The 20,848-nt window shown below is 37.6% G+C and overlaps 1 protein-coding gene across 3 annotated transcripts in view; it reads left to right on the top strand.

Moving 5' to 3' along the window:
* Window positions 1–1,385: 1,385 nt before the first annotated feature.
* The window catches only part of GUCY1A1 (guanylate cyclase 1 soluble subunit alpha 1), a 54,073-nt gene continuing 34,610 nt past the window's right edge, over window positions 1,386–20,848 (top strand). Inside the window, exons 1-2 of one of the 3 annotated variants that reach the window (XM_045552156.1) lie at window positions 1,386–1,811; window positions 1,955–2,028. The gene's annotated coding sequence lies outside the window, so the exon portion shown is untranslated. Of the gene's footprint in view, window positions 1,812–1,954; window positions 2,029–2,235; window positions 2,443–20,848 lie in introns of those variants that run through there. The other 2 variants (XM_045552158.1, XM_045552159.1) reach the window with 2 other exon arrangements.

Consider the following 20,848-nt stretch of genomic DNA (forward strand, 5'->3'; position numbering starts at 1 on the left):
TCATGTTCCAGAAGGAAAGGAATATTGAGAATGGTAGTGTCAGTAGGGGAAGGCAACAACAGCAAAAAAGTCTTTATAAAAGGCTAGAACTCGTGACAAGTAGAGGACAGGCAAACTAGGGCATCTGGCCCCAATCTGTGTTTCCATCATATCTTTCTATATTTTTCTTTATGTACTTTTCTTTTGTAGCAGATGGTACCACTCCTTGTTTCTCGAATACTGGTGCCATGCTTTCTCACCCCTATGTGTTTGCTCACAAGTTTTCCTCTGTCAGAAACAAAACAAAGCAAAACAAACTTTCCTCTATTTCATCTTTTTTCCAAATAGGACCAATCGTTTAATACCTAGCTAAAATGCTGTTCCTTTATGAAGTATTTTCCCTGTCAAAAGGTATCTCTTTTTTCTCTGAAGAGTCATATCATTTACTTTAAAACAAAGTATGATTCCCTCCCCCCTTTTACTTAGGAGTTACTGTGTATTTTTTTAAATTTTTCTTTCTAGATCTTAAGCTCTAAGTCCTCTAAATATAAATGCCCTACAGATATAAGACGGTATCATGGATTAGAAGAAGAGAAGCTTCTGAGATGGCAGAAAAAACAAAAAACTGCAACCTGGCAGCTCTGATCTTGTGCCTGATGCTAAAACAAAAGTTTCTGTGGCTACTGTATTTATATTACTGACTCTCCTGACTATTTCAATGCATTTTTTTTTCTGATTCTGATTAATGTTTGCTATGAGGCAAGCACAGTAGTAGGCAAGGCTGGGGGAAAGTTTGCAAATGCTATGAGACTAAATGGGACCAGATGAGATGATGGGTTTGGTAAGCATTTTTAGGGGGATATAACCATGAACAATTTGTCTCAACGTTCCTGGGTTTGAAGAGGGATCACATAAAGATCATGACTAATTGTGAATGAACAATGGAAAACATGACAGGATTTTTTTTAAAAGTCAGAAAGGCAACTAAAAACGTTAACACCAGAACACACACATACACAATAGAACTAAATGTACTGAACCAAGCAGAAGCCGGACCTTACTTAAAAGAAAATCTCTTCAGCCACAGAAGTGCATCTGCAGAGATTAGCTTCAAACATGAAAATCAGGACAAAAAAACCATCCGTGCAGATGTCAACTTCCCAGCGGAAATGTTGGAGTTTTTGACTGCGGAAAAATACAATTTTTCCAGACTAGTGCATAGTGGAGAAGATGAGTTTTTGTTTTTATTTTTAAGTGGATCAAATTTTGCCACAGTCCCCTCCCTCTTTTTCCTTTCTTCTTCGTTGTCCCCTTCCCCTCGGTCTCTGTCTGCACATAGTAATTTCCAGGATGGCGATTGGGTGGCTGCGGAAAGCAGGGCTCTGTTCCCCTGCCCTAGTCTGAGCTTAGTGGGTGGGACTCGGCATAGAGGCAGTTTTCCACCAGCAGGTTTCAATGCAGAGTTCCCCTACACTTTCCCCGCGCTAGAGCAGCCCTCGGCAGGGAGAGCGGCCCGGGGACAAGGACACCTGTGGGGAGGGAGCGCCGCGAGCAGCAGGGGGGGCTCGGGCCCTGCCCTGACCTCACCATGGTGCGTTTTGGCCGCTACTTTCTTTTTTAGTCTTTGAGTGCAGAGAAGGGGAAGAGGCGGGGAGAGGTCTGGAAAGCCGAATGCTGTGGGCACAAGAACTGCAAGGCATCCTTTGGGGGTGACCGAAGAGAGAGATACCGAGAGACCCCGGGAGAGACAAAGGCGAGGACTGATTGTCCGCGAGCAGCGCTGGCAATCGCGTTTGCGAGGCACGTCGCGTCCCGCCCAGCCTGTTGAGCAGGTAGAGCGAAGCCAGCCCAGTGTCAGCGCCGCGGCCGCGTGTGCCGTGGGTGCACTCGCGCGGGGACCGACAGGTGCCCCTGCAGGGTCGCCTCTCCCCACCGCCTCCCGCCCCTGACGCCCTCTCCCTTTCTCCGTTCGCAGTGCGGATCTGCGAGGCGCGCCCTGGAGCTGCAGGAGACCCAGAAACGTTGCCCCGAGGTGTGGGAAGCCACCAAGTAAGTGGGCGCCGCGGGGGCTCTCCAGAGAGGCGGCCCCCCTCCCGGGACCCCCGCCCGGACTCGTCCTCCTTCCCCTCCCGGGGGAGCCTTCCGTGCGCTCCCAGCTGCCCAGCCCTGGGAAGCCGGCGCCGGGTTCCCACGCTGGGGAGGAGCGAGCGAGCAAAGGAGACGACGCCCGGGGGCCCGGCTCGGGGCCCGGGGGAGGAGCGCTGACGCGGGTGGGCGCCGGGGCGCTGCTCTCCCACGACCGGGGCGCGGGGCCTCGGAGCCCGCCAGCCCCGCGCAGCGCCGCGGCCTCCCCGCACCGGCGGCCGAGCCGGAGCACCCAGGGGATGCCCGGGCCCTAGAGGCAGCCGGGCTGGGGGCCGCGCCCCCGCTTCGCGGCAACTTCATCGGGCGGCTGCTGCGCGGGTAAGCGACACGTCTTCCTGCAGAGCAAACGCTGCGGTGGCCGGATTGCCCGGAGAAAGCAAACTTCCAGCGGGCTGCTCAGGGGCTCCGCGTGGTGTGTGCGTGGTGTGTGTGCGAGTGTGTACTGCTGCCCAGCAGTCTCATTTCTGTTTTCATTACGACTGAGGCTCTTTGAAAAACAGTGACCAGGGGGTCACCACGGTCTCTGCGCCTCTGCGTGGGCAGCTGCTAGCCTGCGGGCTGAGCTGCCCTAGAGTGACATTTGTGTGAGGGGCTGCGTTGCAATGTGGTCATGTGATCCAGATTGTGGATTTCGTGAGTCTTTCTTTTACTGACCGGTTTTCACGTGGTTATTCCTTCATTTTGTACTTTATAAACAGTTTACATCTTCTGAAATAAACCAGAAGATTGTATGTCTCACTTAGGTGACTGGGTGAAGACACCTTGATTTCCAATATATTGAAACCCCGCTGGGTTTTAAGTAGGACGATTTTTTTTTTCATTTCAACTTCACTTATAACACATCAGAAATTAAGTCCTCCAATGGTGATTTCATTAAATATCTACCTACTTACCAGCACTGATCTTGGTAGGAACATGCTAACTTTCCTGTTGCATATAGGTAAACATTGAAGTACTTGATGATAGATATAGATTTTTATGTCTTGGTTCATAGTGTAGAAGTAATTGCTTTTCCTAAAATAGCTATATGTTTTTCTTCAGCAGTGATCATTTCAGGTACTGTATTTGGAATGGTAAAAATCAACACTTGTTATGATACCAACAATATAACAACAATAAAAATGTCTAGAATTGCAAAGCAAAACTTAATTAAAAGTCATCTAAGCTTTATTATGCCTTCAGTGGAGGTTGTATGTATAGTCTATGCTTTGTTCAGTCATGAAACAACTGGATTTGTGAATCTGCTTCAAGGGATCATGAGGGCTGTAAAATTGCACTCAAGCATTTGAGTTGCTGCATTTTTATCGAGATAGTAGCACCCTCAGATATCCAAAGGGATCTGTGACTAATAGAAAAATAAGAACCAAGGAGTTGAAACATGTAAGCCGCACTTTTTCTTGTCGAAACCACAGACTCACTAAATAAAGCCTGCAGATACAGAGTAGTAGGGAAAAACTCTAGAATAATTAAATAGTGTTGCAATAAACATTTCATATAAAATAGACCATTTGTATGTTTTTAAACGCGTCAGTCAGGAAACAGGACTGTGAAGTTTATTTAGTAAAAATTTATAATGAACAGATGAGTACCTGCCATTTCTTCATGTTCTGTAAGATCTCTTTCTAGTACACGACAGAAAATAAATTTTTTTTGTCTTTGAAATCTAACCGAAATGTAAAGTACTTATGCTTCGTATGGTGTTTCATAGTGTACAAAATATTAATAGCCCCTCACAGGCCCTGTTTATAGGCGTTCAAATATAAAATAGCATGTTTAAGATAGTCTTCTGTCATTCAGAGAATGAAGAAGAATATAAAAAGTTATTTTATTTATATATGGCAAAATCAAAGGTAAAAGAAATGTGGAAAACTTCACAACACTTAGTATTTATAAGCATTTTGATAAGCTGTTTTAGTTAATATTATATTTCACTAAACGTAAATGATAGCATTAAAATTAAATTATATTTATTATGAATCATCAATAAAATATTGTGACTAAATTTTAAGAATTTTGTCATAGACATTTTTCAAACAAAATTAAAAAAATTTAAATTTTTAGCTAACATCACTTTTATTGACACATTAAGATATTGTATAACTTTAGATTTTTTCAGACATCATACAAGGGAAATTAAATCCTATATTTACATTTGCTAACAATTAATGAGTCTGGGGTGAAGAGAATATTTATTTTTTTACACATTAGTTTAAAAGGGCATGATATGTACCCCCCCCAAAACTTAATCCTTTTTCAGAAATAATTATCAAATTAGCTGTAATAATGAATATCCATAAGTAAGGGAAAATGGAAAGTAAGACAGTATTTTGATAAAACAAGTCAAAAAGTATGTTAATGATGAGAAAAAAATTTGGAGAAAGTGATTATTTAGAACAACTTTGTATATGTCAGATTCTCTAAGAAGTCACTTAGCTTTTCTTTCATTGCTGGTATATTCAATGTTATGGTACTGATGTTTATGCAAGTTAATGAGAAATACCCAGGTAAGTTTTCTTAAACATTTCTATTTATTACTTTTCTGCACATTTGTAAACAGAAATATTTTTCTTTCTAAAGTATTAATAATTATAATGATTTTCATCTCTAGACCATCTGGATTTATTCTGTAATGGTTTCTTCGGCTGTGTCCATTTCATTGTGATAAAAGAAGAGCTTTTGGCAATTTTTAGTTCTTTTGTTGAACCAATTCAGTTGGCCATAAACTAGTTGTAATAAATTACTAGTAATAATAAATAGCTAGTAATTTATTGGCTCTCCCGAATCATATCTGCTTCTTTTATTTTCTTTTAGAACATTTTGAAAGGTCTTACCTATTTTATACTTTTTCTTCTCCCTTGGGTTGAGACCAACAGGCTTTGTCTTCCTATATTTTGGGGGGGTTATAGAGTATCAACAGAATTATTTGGGAAGCGTGAAGGGCTTTAGGGCTAGCTTTGCCTTCAGAGAGAATGACTACATTATAATACTTGAGAGACTTTGAGGTATGGTCTCTCTTGTCACAAAAATGTGCCTCACTGCTTGTGCTTATTAACTTCTCTTACCTGGCATGCTTTCTGGCCATTAATAATCTTTTATTAAAATAGAACTTCCCTTTTATAAAACTGAAGCCAACTCAAATTAGTTAAGTCACGTATCAACTCTTCCATCTCCCCATAGTAAGAATTAAGGAAGTCAACACTGGACAATGGCTTTGGGAGTGAACGCCCTGGAAAAAGGAAATGGGGCAGACCCACTGCTTAATCCTGAAATTTTTTTCTAGGTACAACCTATTGCCATATCTGCTTTTGCTATGCCACATTACATCGTGAAAGTACCTGTTCAAATGTCTGCCTTTCCTACCAAACCCAAATCTCCCTCAGGATTTCCATTGTTGAATTCACAGTACTTGACACATAGTAGGTGTCTAGTGAGCTTAATGTTCGTTTTTGTTATTTTTGAATTAAGGCTTTTTTTTGTACCTTGATGCAATAGGTTATTTGATTTATGATGACCTCACACGGAGCTATAGTGTTGGTTATATAGAGACCCTTCTGTGCTCTTTTCTTATATAGTTTCAGAAACGCTTGTAAACTGTTATTTCTTTCACCAGCAATTTCAACTCTGCTCTAATCCTCAAATCTCTTGCCACTAGACCTATCATAACCTGCCTGTCCAATTTTGTCTTCACTTTTAATGGCTATTTCACCTTCCTTGCTGTGGATTTAGCTGGACAAAGTGATAGAACTGTATCTTGTGGTCAACTACAGATTGGTTCACTCCAACTTCAGCTTAGGGTATGCCTAATGGTACTATGACATTATTTTATTCTTTCGTGGTTAATTCCGTACCAAATTCTCCATAATACATATTCTGAATTTTTCCCAGTTTTCTAATCCACTCAGATTATCCCCACTGTTCATTCTTAGTGGATGATTGTGTTTCCTAACTCACAGAGAATATTAAGGTCAATTTTGGCAAATTATTTGTCAATACTCACCTTGCATATAGTAGGCATTTCTTTATTTGACCATTTCTGAGCGTAAGGACTCTTTTCTTATATCGAACTATACTATTTGTCTCAATAATATTCATATCCTTATTTTAACCTCTTAAAGTACTTATACAAAATGCTTTTACCTATAACGACTCTTGCAGTTTCAAGGATAATACTCAGTTCCTTCAACCCACGCATATTTGGCATGTGGTGAGAGTCTCATTATCAATAGGGATTTTCTTCTTGCGTACCTGTTTTTCTTAAAGTGTGTTTCCCAGAGCCCAACACAGAGCACTGCCCTAATATCATCAGTTCTATTGGGTTATCTCCTCTGGAAACCATACGGTAAATCAACCTAAGATCTAATCTACCTCTTTTTGTTTGCACTTATACCACATTGTTTAATTATGTATTTCTTTTGGATATTCTTCTGCAAATATGCTTCTTCTCCCCAATTTTATGTTTGGCCACTTGACTTGGGACTTTTAAAACTACTTATTGCAATTAAGTTTAATCTTTACCTTTAGTTAGCCTATTGCTCCAGAAGGTCAAGGTCTTTTTAGATTTTGATTCCATAATACAGATTAGCCATTTTCCCCAATTTAGGGGAATTGATTAGGATATAATTAATACCTTCATCCAAGTGACCATCTAAATTGCTGCACTGGAACTACATTTGGCATGATCTTAGACACATTCCTTTAAGTTAGACTCCTGCTTTACATTAGTCCGTAAGTCAGTCATTTTTATAAGGCTGTTCAAAGTCAAATAACTTTCTTTCTTTGGAGTTTACATTCCTTGTGTGGCCTAAGAGTATACTGTGACAGACTTCATCAAATTCCTTGCTGACCTGTATTTCCACTTTCTGCAGAGTAGATATTAGTAACCCTATTAAAAACAAAAGGAAATAACACACAAGTTAGTTTATAATGATGTGTTCCTGTGACCTCTCATTGGCTTGTAGATAACACTTCACATTTTGAGTGCTCACATACCAAATTTTTAAGCATCTCTTTGGAAGAGTGCCTGGAATTAATGTCAAGCTCTCTAGGCTAGAGTTGGTGGAATTCACCTTCTTTATTTTGAAAATTGAAGCAGTGGCTGGATTCCTTATTCTCGGTCAACCCTTCTCTTCAGCATCATATTTTTAAATATGATTTTAACAATTCCCTTATTTTGTTCTCAAATACTTTAAGTATTATATAGCATAATTCCTCCAACTTAATGGATTTAAACTCATTTTGAGTATTTAATTTCATCCTCTGTCTTTGGCCTTAAATGTATTATTTTCATTTTTGCCCTACTTTTATCAGTATGCATATTATTTTCTTGAGGAACAGAGATGAAGCAAAACAAGAATAGAGTAGTTTGCCTGTCTGATCATGTACTATCATTTGAATTTCTTCATTTGCCGGCAGCCAGTATATTCTCTTCCTATATCTAATAAAAATGCCATCATGACCGCTTTGTCTGGCAATCATAGCAAGAATAAAAAGGGCATTTTTTTGATTTTGTAATTTTGAAAGCTTCAGCTTATTTTATGTTTTATATTTTATGCCAGTCTTAGAGGTTCAGCTACTATTTTGTACTTCTCTCAATAAAGTTTATTATGGATTATACTTGTCACCAAGGGAGATACAAGCAAAGTTTATGACACTGTCCCTGACATGAGACATTTGAAGTCTGAGCGTGGAGAGAACAAAACCAAGAAATAGTGTCAGAATTATACATGGCAGCACTTAACAATGAGCTTAATATTTGTGGAACAGTTTTAAGCTTGGGAGAAGGGAGAGAGTTCTGCAGGATGGAAATATTGAGTAAGACTTTCCAGAGAAGATCTAGGACTTAGCTGAGATTTTAAAACAAGATCAGGATGTTGGACTTTACAGGACCTGTAGGATTTAAATATAGAGAATAGCAGGGAGAGTATTCTAGGCAGAGGAAAGGAAAGTTGCTGCAGGGAGCAGGGTGTGTGTGTGTGTGTGTGTGTGTGTGTGTGTACCCGGGGTATGGCAGAAAGGGCAACACTCTGCCTTCCCAAGCCTCCAGTTTGAAATACTCAAAAGTTGGTGCAGAACACCACTCCTCCTCCCTCCATTTCCAGCTTTCCCTTTCCTCTTGCTCAATCTTTGCAAGGTGCACACCTATTCATCCTTTAGATCTCAAACTAAGTCCTACTTCTCAGAAACTTTCCCTGATCTTCCAAGCCTGAGCTGAGTGTGTGGTTATATTTTCCTGCAACACCCTGTGCTTCCGCTACCCTATTATGCTATATTGTAATTGCTTGCTGAATCATCTGTTTTCCCCATTAGACTGATACTCTGTAAAAGGAGGTACCATTTCTGTTTAGTTCTCCATTCTATGCACAAACACCTAACAGAAGTGCTTAATGGCTCATAAGCACTCAGTAAAAATGTGTTCTATGATATGAGCCTGTTGGAGCAATGAGAATATATTGGGGAATTTTTTTTTAATGTTTTAAGATAAAGAGGGGTTAGATTACAATAAATCCAGGATGTCAGACTGAGTCTTTGTTTTATTAGGTAATGTGGAGCCATGTTATGTTATTTTGAGTTTTGAGGAAGGGGTGTATGGCATATGCATTGCTTTTAGTTACACTTTCATAATCAATTCAAACTATTCAAAGTTTGATATGCCTTTCTACACTTAACGAGGATATTATTTGGCATACTTATCTTGTGTTCATTCAGGCTGTTATAAAAAAAATTACTGTACACTTTGTGGCTTATAAACAACAGAAATTTATTCCTCATGGTTCTGGAGACTGGGAAGTCCGAGGTCAAAGTGCTGGCAGATTCTGTGTCTGGCGAAGGCCTGCTTCCTTGTAGATGAACATAAGGCCAGCTTCTCTCTGTGTCCTCATGTGGTGAAAGGGCAAAGGGATTTCTCTGGGGTTTCTTTCATAAATGCACTAATGTCATCCATGAGGGCTCTACCTTCATGACCTAATCACCTCCCAAAGGTCATGACATCACACTGAACTGAATTTGTGTGGTTTTTAGTCTGTTCACCCTTAACCTTTGCTTAAAACACTCCTTAAAAGTCTCAAGTTGACTTGTTTTTATTTGTTTATTTTTGTTTCTAATCCTAGAAACCCCATCCTTTAGAATGCAGTAATACATACTTAATAAATACTTTTGCAATATAAGAATGAATGACTGAATGAATGGTCAGATAGGTTGATGAAAGATACTAAGGGAAGAGCAGGAAGAATCATTATAAAGAAAGGTTCTTGAAGAATGCTTAGGAATCAATCCTTTATGCATATATAATTTTGTTCATCAGATCATGTAACATCATGGTCATTTGGAAAATATTGGTGCATTCAGATTTACAGATTTTCCAAATGGTGGTAGACTTTCTTATACGGTATAAAAAGGTAACCTTCCTGAATATCACCACTCATCTTGTCAGGAAGTATTGGTAAGCCACAAGGACGCACCATGGAAGGTTTAGGTAGTGCACCTGTGCGTTGAGAAAGTCTCCTAGTGTCCTTTCTTTAAGCTGAGAATCTATCCTTAAATATAAGAAAAATATAAGCAGATTTTCCTTTAAATTAGAATAAACATTAAATTCTAAATTAACAGTTTAAGTGAAATTTTTAAAATTTAGAAAAGTTAAAACAATTTGATAGTACTGCAAAACAAAACAGCAAAGTGTAGTTACTTTTTGTCTTTACATGTAAGCTCAGGAAAAACTTTAGGATTTCAAAATAATGAATTATTATAAAGAAATGAGATTATAGGAATTATAGCAAGTAAAATGATAGCTAGGAAAAACAAAATGGAAGTTCTGAGAACAAACTGCATTAATCTCTGAAAATGTGAATTTATAGCCTAAGCCTACTAATTTAGAAAATTTTGTACAAACATAAATTCCATTAGAATGATAACGTCATCACATGTCATGTAGCCTCTGGAAAACTGCACTGTGACCTGTGAGGGAATGAAAGTGAAAAAAGCACACAATATCAGAGTATTTGCAAGTTTTGCATGTGGACAATAGCATTCATTCATACCATGTTTTAATCAGACTCTATAGCATATAACTTTCAGAGTTAGGTTTCAAGGATCTGTGAACTTCCAAATAAATCAAATGCAATAGAAAAAAATTAATATATTGGAGAAAATTTTAATAGAAATTTAGTCAAATTAAAATAAAAAAGTAATTCTTTAATTTTGCCTTGTCTAATGCTAACACAATTGAAATGTTTAAGAAATTTGTTTGTATTTCATATTCACTCTTGAAGTATCTTTTGTTGGATGTAGAATTTAAGGTAGACAGGTTTTGTTTTGTTTTCCTTCACACATTAAATTGCTTTGATTAGAATTAATCTTATCATTTTTCCTATCTTCATTATGGTCCTTCTTTTTTCCTCTGGCTGTTTTTAAAGTTTGAAAAATTTAAAGTGTGAAAAAATTTTTTTATCTTTGAATTTCAGAAATTGGATTACAATTTGTCTAGGTGTGGTTTTCTTTGCATTTATCATGTGTGGGCTTTACTAACCTTCTTGGATTTGTGACTTGATGCTGTCATCAAATACAGAAAATTCCTAGTCATTACCTATTCAAATATTTCTTCTGCTGCAATTGACTCTCTGATAACAGCAATATCTGGGCAATTTCTTGGTCTGTTTCTATTAACTGTTTCTTCTCTTGACCCTGGGTATATATATATATATATATATATATATATATATATTATATATATATATATATTTTTTTTTCCTTCTTTGTGTGTTATATATCAGGCTGTATGTGTATATACACATCAGGCAGCAAGTCAGAAGGGCTGAGTCTAGTAGTTAATCTGGATCTGAGCTTTGTTGCAGCCCTACTTTGAACCAGTTCACCACTGGCTTCAAATGTTTTGTGGGCAGAATTAGGGCTTTCTTTTTAACAGAGTTTGAGATCTGATACATCTGACATATTTGTATTTCTCACTACCACAGAGTCCCAGCAGCCAGCTTTTGGGGTCTCTGGGGATTTCCCTTTGCTCTCCTAGCATTCTGTGCATTGAAAGACCTTTCTTTGTCCTACTTTCTTGCCACAGCTTCTAGCAGCACAGCCTTCTACTTGTTGGAGGCTTTGAATACCTCAGGGCTCTTTTTCTCAGCTCTTTCGCTTGGTTCATAGCCTTTAGCAAGCCACTGTCTTGCACTTGAGGAAAGCCCACACACCACAAAGAGGAACTCTCACCTCTCATACCTTGCCTCCAGCACCTGGCAGTGTGCTGTGCTTGATGAAGGCCAGTAGAAAGGAAATGGCATGTAGGTGGAGCTCCTCAGTGTTCTAATCTGTCATGCTAGCCACATGCTGTGGTTCAACATTTGATAAACATTTAACTAATTTCTCCCCTGTGGGAGATTCTGTCAAATTCCACCACTTCATCAAGGATGAACATACCCATGTTCATCCTTGGAGCATACCCAGTTTTAAATCAGGTACATAAGTCCTTCAGTGTTTTGTTTCTTTTTCAATGTTTATTTGGTTATTCTGTATCTCTCTATATAGTTGACCCTTGAACAACATGGGGTTAGGAACACTGACCCCTCATGAAGTCAAAAATTCACATAAAATACCCCCATGAAATACTTACTTTGACTTTGTTTGAGCTAACTTTGTTACAGAAAGCTACTAATATAGGTAAATAAGGAAAAAGAGATTTCCTATCCTCAAAGTTCTTCTTTCAAACTTGCTATTTCTCAATCCATTGGTCTTAATGTAATCTATACTCAATTACAGTGTAGTATTTCCACACCATAGCTACTTATCTCTTTCCACTTCTGTGAAGCTATTTTTATTGAATTTCTCTATTAAAAATCGTAAGTATCTTTGTATTTTAAAAATCAAATGATATTTTATCAGCCCTCCTTACCTTCTTCAGACATGCAACATTCACTGTTTTGGAACATTTATCCTCTTTTTTATTCATTCTCATCATACTTTTCTAGTTTCTGCTTCTCTGTCTTAGTCGTAACATCCTTCTCCAATCCTTAAACATGAGCAGTCTCCACAGTGCTAATTGGCCATCTTCTTTCCCTACATGTAGCCCTTTGATCTTGAACATTTTGAATTAAGCTCCTGACTTGAATGGCTTTTTCTATGTGGAGGAACACAAATTCATCTCTAATTTGTAATGCATTCCTGCAGTAAAGACTCCAATTTACAAATGTACCTCTAACTAGATGCCCTGCTAGCAGTTCAAGATCCATGATACAAAACAAAATTCAATATCCTTTTTCTCAGGCCTAGTGCTCTACTTTTGTTAGTTCTTTCTATTAATGGCACCATATCATTCCAGACAAAACCTGAAACCTCAGTGTCAGCCTGTTCCTCAGGTCTAGTGAGTTGCCACATCATGCCAACTTTAATTTTATCATATCTCTAGTACCCATCCTTTCCTGCCACTTTCCCACAATTTCCTGCATTCTTCACATTCACTTATGCTGTTCTCTCTCTATGACTGCCCCTTGCCAATGTCTTAGCTTTCAAACTCTAGTCATTTGAAAAAATAAGCTCAAATTTGCCACATTCCAAGAAGGCTCCTCTGATCATCTTTTTGCTGCCACTGCTTAAAAGTGCTATTTCTTATTGACATTGTTAACCCTCTATCTCTACATTCTCCATTTTTTATCATAGCCATTTAAGAAAATTTAGTGTGTGTGTGTATATATGTTTGTATGTATATATGGAATATATTTATGTGTATATATATGTATGTATAGGTATCCCACCAATAGCACACTTTGAAGAAAATTACAGAAAGGAACAGTTTTATTCTTTTCTGAAGCTCTGAAAATTTTGATCAAATAATAATTACAAATAAATTTATTAACAGTTCATTTTAAAACGTGTTCCTAAATAGCAAGACATTCTAGAGGCTCTGATTTAGCTTCCTTTTAAATTCTGTTTTTATGAGGTTATTTTTGCCTTTGTCTTGCACTATACATTGCTTATAGTTAATAGCTCAATATCAATATATTTTATTAACATTAGATTAATATTAATTGAATGCCCAATGATGCATGATACTGTGCTAAGTGCTTCTGATAAGGCAATGAACTATAGGAGTGTGGATGGTTTTTCATTTAGCTGATTTCACGGTGAGGTTAAAAGGAGAATGGAGAATCACAGGACATTGTTGATTTCTTTGACAAGCTCAGACCTTAGAAATTCATAAACTTCTATATCTAGTGAGATTTGGCCCTTCCAAAAAATGTAGATCACTATACAGCTAATAATAGAAAAGAAGAATATATAGAAAAATTTTTGAAAAAGTTTTTCTCATCATATTGTGTATTATTTACACATGTATGTTTATGTCTTCACATACTAAGGATCCAAGGAAAAGACAATAAATTTGATAATAACAGTTTAGGCTCCCTTTCTATACCCCTTCCTCTTCTGTGTTCATACCAGGAGACTTGGAGCCAGTACTTCTTTTAATTTCAGAGGTCTAAAGTTGGATAAATTGTGATCTGCGATGGCTGGTTTGATTAAGCTGGAAAATACCTAACTTTCCATTAAGTGACAAAGACAGGATGAAGAAGGTTATTTAGAAAATGTGTTTAGAGAATTGAAAAGGGACTAAAGATAGCTTCTTAAGAAAGTGCAAAAGGTGATGAGAAAATTATGAAAAAGAGTCTGGGGAAATAATTTAGAAACTGCAGATAGCCGAAGCAATTCTATAGTGTGTATTAATATTAGTGTGATGTGTAGGTGAAATGTTACCTTCTAATGGGACTAAGATGAAGTATTTATGTAACACTCAAAAGATGGCTGAGTATTTAACTTTAATTAAAAGAACTAAGTGGTAAATATTTCTTAGAGTGATCCTTGCAGTGGTTGAGGGTGCACAAAAAGAGGGGGGATTCTCTGCATTTCAGTTGAAGAGTTGATCAGGATCCACTGGGCTGAGCTTTGGGGTTGTGGCCAAACTGCCTGAGTTCCTGTCTCACCTATACACTTCACAAGATTGGGGTTTGGGCCAAGTCACTAAAATCTGGACTCCTCTTCTGTCACCTGCAATTGAAAGAGATTGCAGTAAGTAATCTCTAACATGTTGTCAGTTCCAAATTTATGTTCTGAAAATGACTGTGTCTTTATGTTGACATTTATGTAAGATGCTGAAATGAAGAGTAAAACTTGTTTGGGATTTACTGCGAACAGGAAGGTTTCTTTTAACTTTGCCTATTTTGAATCAGTTAGAGGAAAGAAAGCATTAAAAGAATATGGTTGTGGTTTTGGATTTAATGAGAAAGGACTCAGCCTTTCTCAACCTGGAATTTGTGGGTATCCAAATATATACCTGCAAAGTACATGTCCAGAAGCCAAAATCCATTTCTGTTAATGATTTCTTCTAAAGTAACCATTACATAAAAATTCAGAATGAATTGAATTTGTGTTGGAATTTGTTGTGTGTCTTTTGCTAGCCTAGTTCCAGCCTAAGTGTCCCAGTATTGGTGACAAAAGGTCATTTTATGTCTGAAGAATCAGAAAGAGCTTTGCTGGTGATCTGAAAACTCGAAAAGACTTGGACATCCCGTTGGTTCCTAATTACTCAGTGTCCATGCCCCCAGGTCACCTCCAGAGAAACATCTTCCCCTGGTCTTCAGGACTCTAATCTAGCCCTTTTATTAAATATTAGCCTTCTTCCTCCATCCCCCATCTCCACCAATCATAAAAGAAAAATTCTCCAGTAAACATACTTGTCCAGAATTTCTTCTACTTTGCCATAATGATCCTTTAAATGTGGCAGAGACACCTACAGTCTTTCTAGTTGCCTTCTGATTCTTACCTGAATCATAATACAAAAGAGGCTCAAAGTGAAGGTTTGCAAAAGGAGTCCCCTTAGAATTCACTGGGAGCCTGAGAGGATCTCTCGCACCTGCATTTTGGGAATGTCTCAGCTTCATTCTCTTAACTGACATGTCCAACAATCTGACCTTCCATTTTCTACTGTACTCTAATTTAGCAGATAAAATTTAGTCTTTGTTTTCCCAGATTCTATTGATTGATAGGGGCACTTGAGTCACAATCACAATGATGTGTAAAAAGCCCCTTGTTTCTCAAGGCCACTCCAGAGCGTGAGCTGGGTTCATTTCCTGTTTCTGCTACTCAGTAGCTATGACCAAGGGCAAGTTACATAATCTATGTTTTAGATTATTCTTGGGTAAAAAAACACTAAAATACACACACGCACCCCCCATATATCCTACCTTGTAAGAATGTTGTAAAGATTAAATGAGATAATGCATCTGATGTCCTGAGCATCCTTTTAAAGCAGAGATCAATCAACTGATTTTACAAAGGACAAGATAGTAGATGTTTAAGGCTCTGCTGGCCATGTGGTTTCTGTCGCAGTTACTCAACTGCTCTGTTGTAGCAGGAATGCAGCAGTCACAGACAATACATAAATGAATGAGTGTGGCTGTGTTCCCGTAAAACTGTGTTTATGGGGACAAAAATTTAAATCTTACATAATGTTCATGTATCATGAAATATTTTTGTTTTGATTTTTAGTTACCATTTAATGATGTAAAGACCGTTCTTAGATCATGGGCTGGATAAAAACAGGCAACGGGATAGAGTTTGGCCCACAGACCGTAGTTTGCCCACCCTGCTTTCAAGGCTCCTGAGTGTCTGTGTCCTCCGCAGTGGCAGTTTAGCTCTGTCTCAGCCTCCCAGCCTGCTCCAGCGTCGGCCCCTCCTCCGCTGCCTGAGCCTCCGTTGTTAGTACATTTGTTCTGGTTCTCCTTTCTCTTTCTTTTCTTCGCTGTTCTGTGGCCAGGCCTACACTTCTTGATTAATTTGTTCTTGATGAAGTTGGGTAAGGTTCTATCTCCAGCAGGGTGTAAAAGTCTTAAGTTTTCTGGCTGCATTAGTTTATGGTCCTTTCTCTCAAGGAGCTTGGGAAAGGTGCCAAGGGCTGGATTAGAAGAACTGGGAGAATCACTAGCATCTCTTATTCCAGAATCTTTTTTCCAAGTATATGACAAGTTAGAGCCAAACAATTTGACTTTCCTCTACCACTGGATGAGTAATGAGCTCATAAAGTCACTTCTTCCTTTCTATCAGGAATAAGATGGCCTTGATATCTCCCCATTGTTCAAGACATTAATTCAAGTGCTCCACAGATGTGACTGTCAATCCCAGTAGCTGCTTTTCTTTTGTCAGGGGCCCTATATTTCTATTTTAATTGGAATCTGGGTGGTGACTTACCTAGATTCTGCAAATATCCTAAAAAAAAATGTCAATTAGTGTCTCACCTCTCCCTGCCCACTGCCCAAACATTTCTACAAAATAAATAAACACTGAGAAAGTAAGTAGACAAAAGAGATCAATGTTGAGAACAGTTAGTTTATAAAAGCAGTGTTTGGAGAGAACATTCTTTATATAACATACACTAATCATTTCTCAATCTAGCGTTCTAGGAAAAGGAAATCAGATACCACAGAATTTTTATTTAAGCATGGTTGTTATAAGATGGTTTGTTTTTAAAATTTCCACATTGGGAATAATGTAGATTTATAGAAAAGAGTATATACTACAGTGGCGTAAGGCTTGCTTGATTTATATAACAGTTTTGATTTAATGAGTAGAAAAGAGGTTTGAAATTCAGCATAGTTTCTCTATTTTTATATTCTAAATATTTTATTAAAGGAATTTGACATACAATTATTATTTAATAGAATTAGATAAGATAAAATGCAAAATAGAATCTTTCTGCTCTGTGATGTGTTGTAAACTCTATTAATTGGTAATTCAATATAAGGAACTCTAACTATTGACTTAGATACAACTTTTTTTAAAGCATTACTTTTTTTATTTCAAAATATATCAGGGGTACAAATGTTTTTGGTTATATGGGTTACTTTTATAGTGCTTGAGTCAGAGTTATAAGTGTGCCCATCACCCAGAGAGCGCTCATTGTAACTGTTAGGTAGGTTTTTGCCTATCCCCTCCATCCGTCTTCCCCCTGGTTGATTTCTGTTAACTTTTACGTCCCTTTATGTACATGTGTGCTCATCACTTAGTTGCTGTTTAATAGTGAGTGAGCACATATGGTGTCTGATTTTCCATTCTTTAGATACCTCACTTAGGATAATGGTCTCCAGTTCTATCCAAATTGTTGCAAAAGGCATTAAGTCATCTTTCTTCATGGCTGAGTAGTATTCCACAGTATACATATACCACATTTTGTTAATCCACTCATGAATTGATGGGCTTTTGGGTCAATTCCACATCTTAGCAATTGTGAATTGTGCTGCAATAAACATTCAAATGCAGGTGTCTTTTTAATATAATGATTTCTTTTCCTCTGGCTAAATACCCAGTACAGGGATTGCTGGAACAAATGGTAGGTCAACTTTTAGTTCTTTGAGGAATTGCCATACTGACTTCCAGAGAAGTTGTACTAATTTTCAGTCTTACCAACAGTGTATAAGCATTCCTTTCTCTCTGTATCCACGCCAACAACTTAGATAAAACTTTTTTGGTATTTATTAATATTCTTCAAGTGGAGATTATTTTCTATATTTGTAGGGTACTGGACATTTGCTATCCCCAGAGTTCCCTTAAATGACTTTGATAAGTGAAGAATAAAAGGTTTCATAGGTGTGAAACATTACTGGATCTTTCTGAAAAGATAGAATAAATTTAACAATCATTTATTTAGTAACTGCTGCTGGCATGATTCTCTTGTAGTATGTGATGAGCATTTACATTTCGTTGTATGTACTCAAATCTCTTATAAGGGCTGCTCTAAAGTCATCAAGCAGACACTGATAATTTCTTCCCAATTTTAAGAACTTGCCTAGAGATCTAGTAGAACAGGCATCATATCTTTGGTAACGCAAATGACTTAAGACTTGAATGCAAGACTGGGTTCTTTTTCTTTTTCTTCTTTTTTTTTTATATTATGGATCTATGACAGCCAGACAAGGTCAGGGATTTTACATATATTATCTCCATCCTTAATTCAACCGGTTTCATTATGACTTTACCATTTTGTGGGTGAGATAACAGAAGCTCATGAAGTTAAAAAGCTGGTGTAATGTCACTCTACTACTAAGTATAAATTGTGATAGTCAACATATATTCATCAAATACTGGGTGCCAGTGCTTTTCTAAGTGCTTTATATTTATTGCTTTGTTTAATTTCACAACACATTAATGAAATAGTTGCTATTAGTACTCTTATTTTCCAGATGAAGAAAGTTGAGGTGAAGTTCAGTTAAGAATTTGGCTAATGTCATAGAGCTAGGAAATGGAAGAGAACACAGACCACGTGGTTCTATAGCCTAAGCTCTTAACTGCTATACTAACTCCACTGCCTCAGGGCACGACTGGGCATGGCACCTACATTTATGTGAACCCATGCTTCCAAATGATGAAGTCCCTCTATGCTAATCATTGGCATGAAACACACAGACACACACACACACACACTTATATTTCTCAGACACTTAAAAACTCACCATTACATAAGGGGGAAAATAAGTGTATGTATACAAGTATATGTGTGTGTGTATGTCTATATGTATATATATGACATCAAGAATGTAGAGGGTTTACTTCCAGGCCCTCCTGCCTTACCGAAATTTAAAAGAAGAGAAAATGGAGGAGTTATGATGTCATGTAATCATTAGTTTTATTATGTCACTTAAAAGAAATCTATCAATCAGTCCAACTGTTTAATAAATCAAGGATTTGTTTTTATTTAAAAAGTTTCACCAGGTTATTTTACCTAAATTGTAAGCAAATCTGTGCAGTCTTAGAGAATGTGATCTTATTGAATGTGTCTTCCAGGTAGTTAAGTCAGCTTTTCACCTTACTTGCAAATTTAAATCAACTACTGATGAGAGCAGAGACATTTCTGATGTAACACTATCAATGTGTTCCTGGAAAACCACATATGTTTCAAAACTGTGCACTAAAATTAAAAGGACTTATGGGAAGAAAATGTGTTGGGGTGAAACCACTCGACATTTATGAGCACTAACAAAAGCAATAATAATCCTAAAAAATGCATGGCTTAGTTAAAAAGTAGGTTGAATTCTAATGAGTACTGCACTACAGTAATTGACTTAAGGGGAAAAAAGCAAAAGTAGCTGATAGGAAAGGACTATAAGAAAGTTCTGAGCCTGCTGAGTTGTGGAGATGAGGGAAAAATAAAGGAAAATTGTGCAATGAGTACTTCCAAGACTGAGTATACAGTCAGATTAAGCTAAGAGGAAGAATGGAGGGGTGGAGGAGCTCCAGCATGACTGCCACTTTATCCTGACATCGTTCCCCTTTTGACAGGTGCGTCTGAGCCTATTCACATTACAGAAATACACAGTACTTAATTTGAAAATAGATAAAAACAAAATGGATTTCTACAGAGTAAAGGGGACTTACATTTCCTCCTTAACTCATTTTATACTAATTAGTATACTTTCAGCAAGTATATTTTTAAATGAGTACACCTTTTAAAGGAACTGTTTAGCAATGTAACTGTGATGAGAATCATAGAAACAGCTGCAAGAAATTATTTTATATAATTCAGGAAAAAATTATGGAAAAGTTTATCTGATTTCCTCGTGGCCTGCATGATGCACCCTAAGTGGTAATGATCTTTAATTTGGAGAGGTTTAATTACACGTATTCAAATTTCGCTACTACAGAGTATACTGAATTTTGCTATTATTTCAAAGATGTCACAGAATTGCCTTATAAATGCAATTTTAAAAGACTGTGAATTACACTCATCTTATTTTTAATAAATAATTTAATATAGCTTATTAAACATAATTTGTGTCCAGTTCTATAGCTTTATCAAGCAAGGGTGGGACTCCTCGTATATTTGGTTATTGGATGTGAGGTTGCCATTGCCTTTAGAGTTGATCTCTTTGTTTTGTGAGAATTGCCAGTATGGGCTCTTTAGTGACAAAAATTTAAGAAAAACACCCTCCATTCTTCTTTAAAATATCCTGAGCCGGCTAACACTTGCATGTAGATGTAGTCGGTTGGGAAGGTGGGTGCTCTTCTCAGTAATATAAATTGGAGTCAGCTTTCCTGTGTCTGGGGTTTTGAACAAGGAAGAGAAATTGCTTTTCAAGGAGAGTTGAAGTACCCCGACTCCCACAAGGTATTATATAACATTGAGAACCCAGAGTCTGGGCTTAGTTATAATTAAATAACCAAAGTCATAGGAAATGTATTAGGGACAATTTTGATTGCTCTTCATGGTCCCTAGAGTTTTTTCCTGACTGTGGTTATTGAGAAGTAAAGTCAGAGGAATGTGTCCTCCTTCTCCTTGAGCCACTATGTGCAATACAGTAGCTAAGGCCTGTGGATTCTCTCTCTGAAATACTTCTGCATTTGGTCCACTTGTTTTATTCCCAGGTCACCATTTTTGCCCAACCCAGATCTGCCATCTGTCCCACTCTGATCCATTTTTCATTCTACATCCCAAATAATCTTTTAAAAACGCAGTCTAATTTATTTATTCTTTTGCTTCTTAGCCATGTAGTTGATTGCCCTTAGAATAGAATATTATCTTGTTTGACATGATTTACAGAACTCTGCAAAATCCTTTTCTGCCTGTTTTATCCCTCACCAGCATCACCTTGTTCTCCCTGACCACGTCCCCTGGCTCCACTGGAATTATTTCAGTTCCTAGAACATGCCTAGGTCTGTCTTGGCTTCCAAGCATATTGTTCTT

This window comes from Lemur catta, chromosome 5 (genome assembly GCF_020740605.2).
Source record: "Lemur catta isolate mLemCat1 chromosome 5, mLemCat1.pri, whole genome shotgun sequence".
In the NCBI taxonomy this organism is placed as follows: Eukaryota; Metazoa; Chordata; class Mammalia; order Primates; family Lemuridae; genus Lemur; species Lemur catta.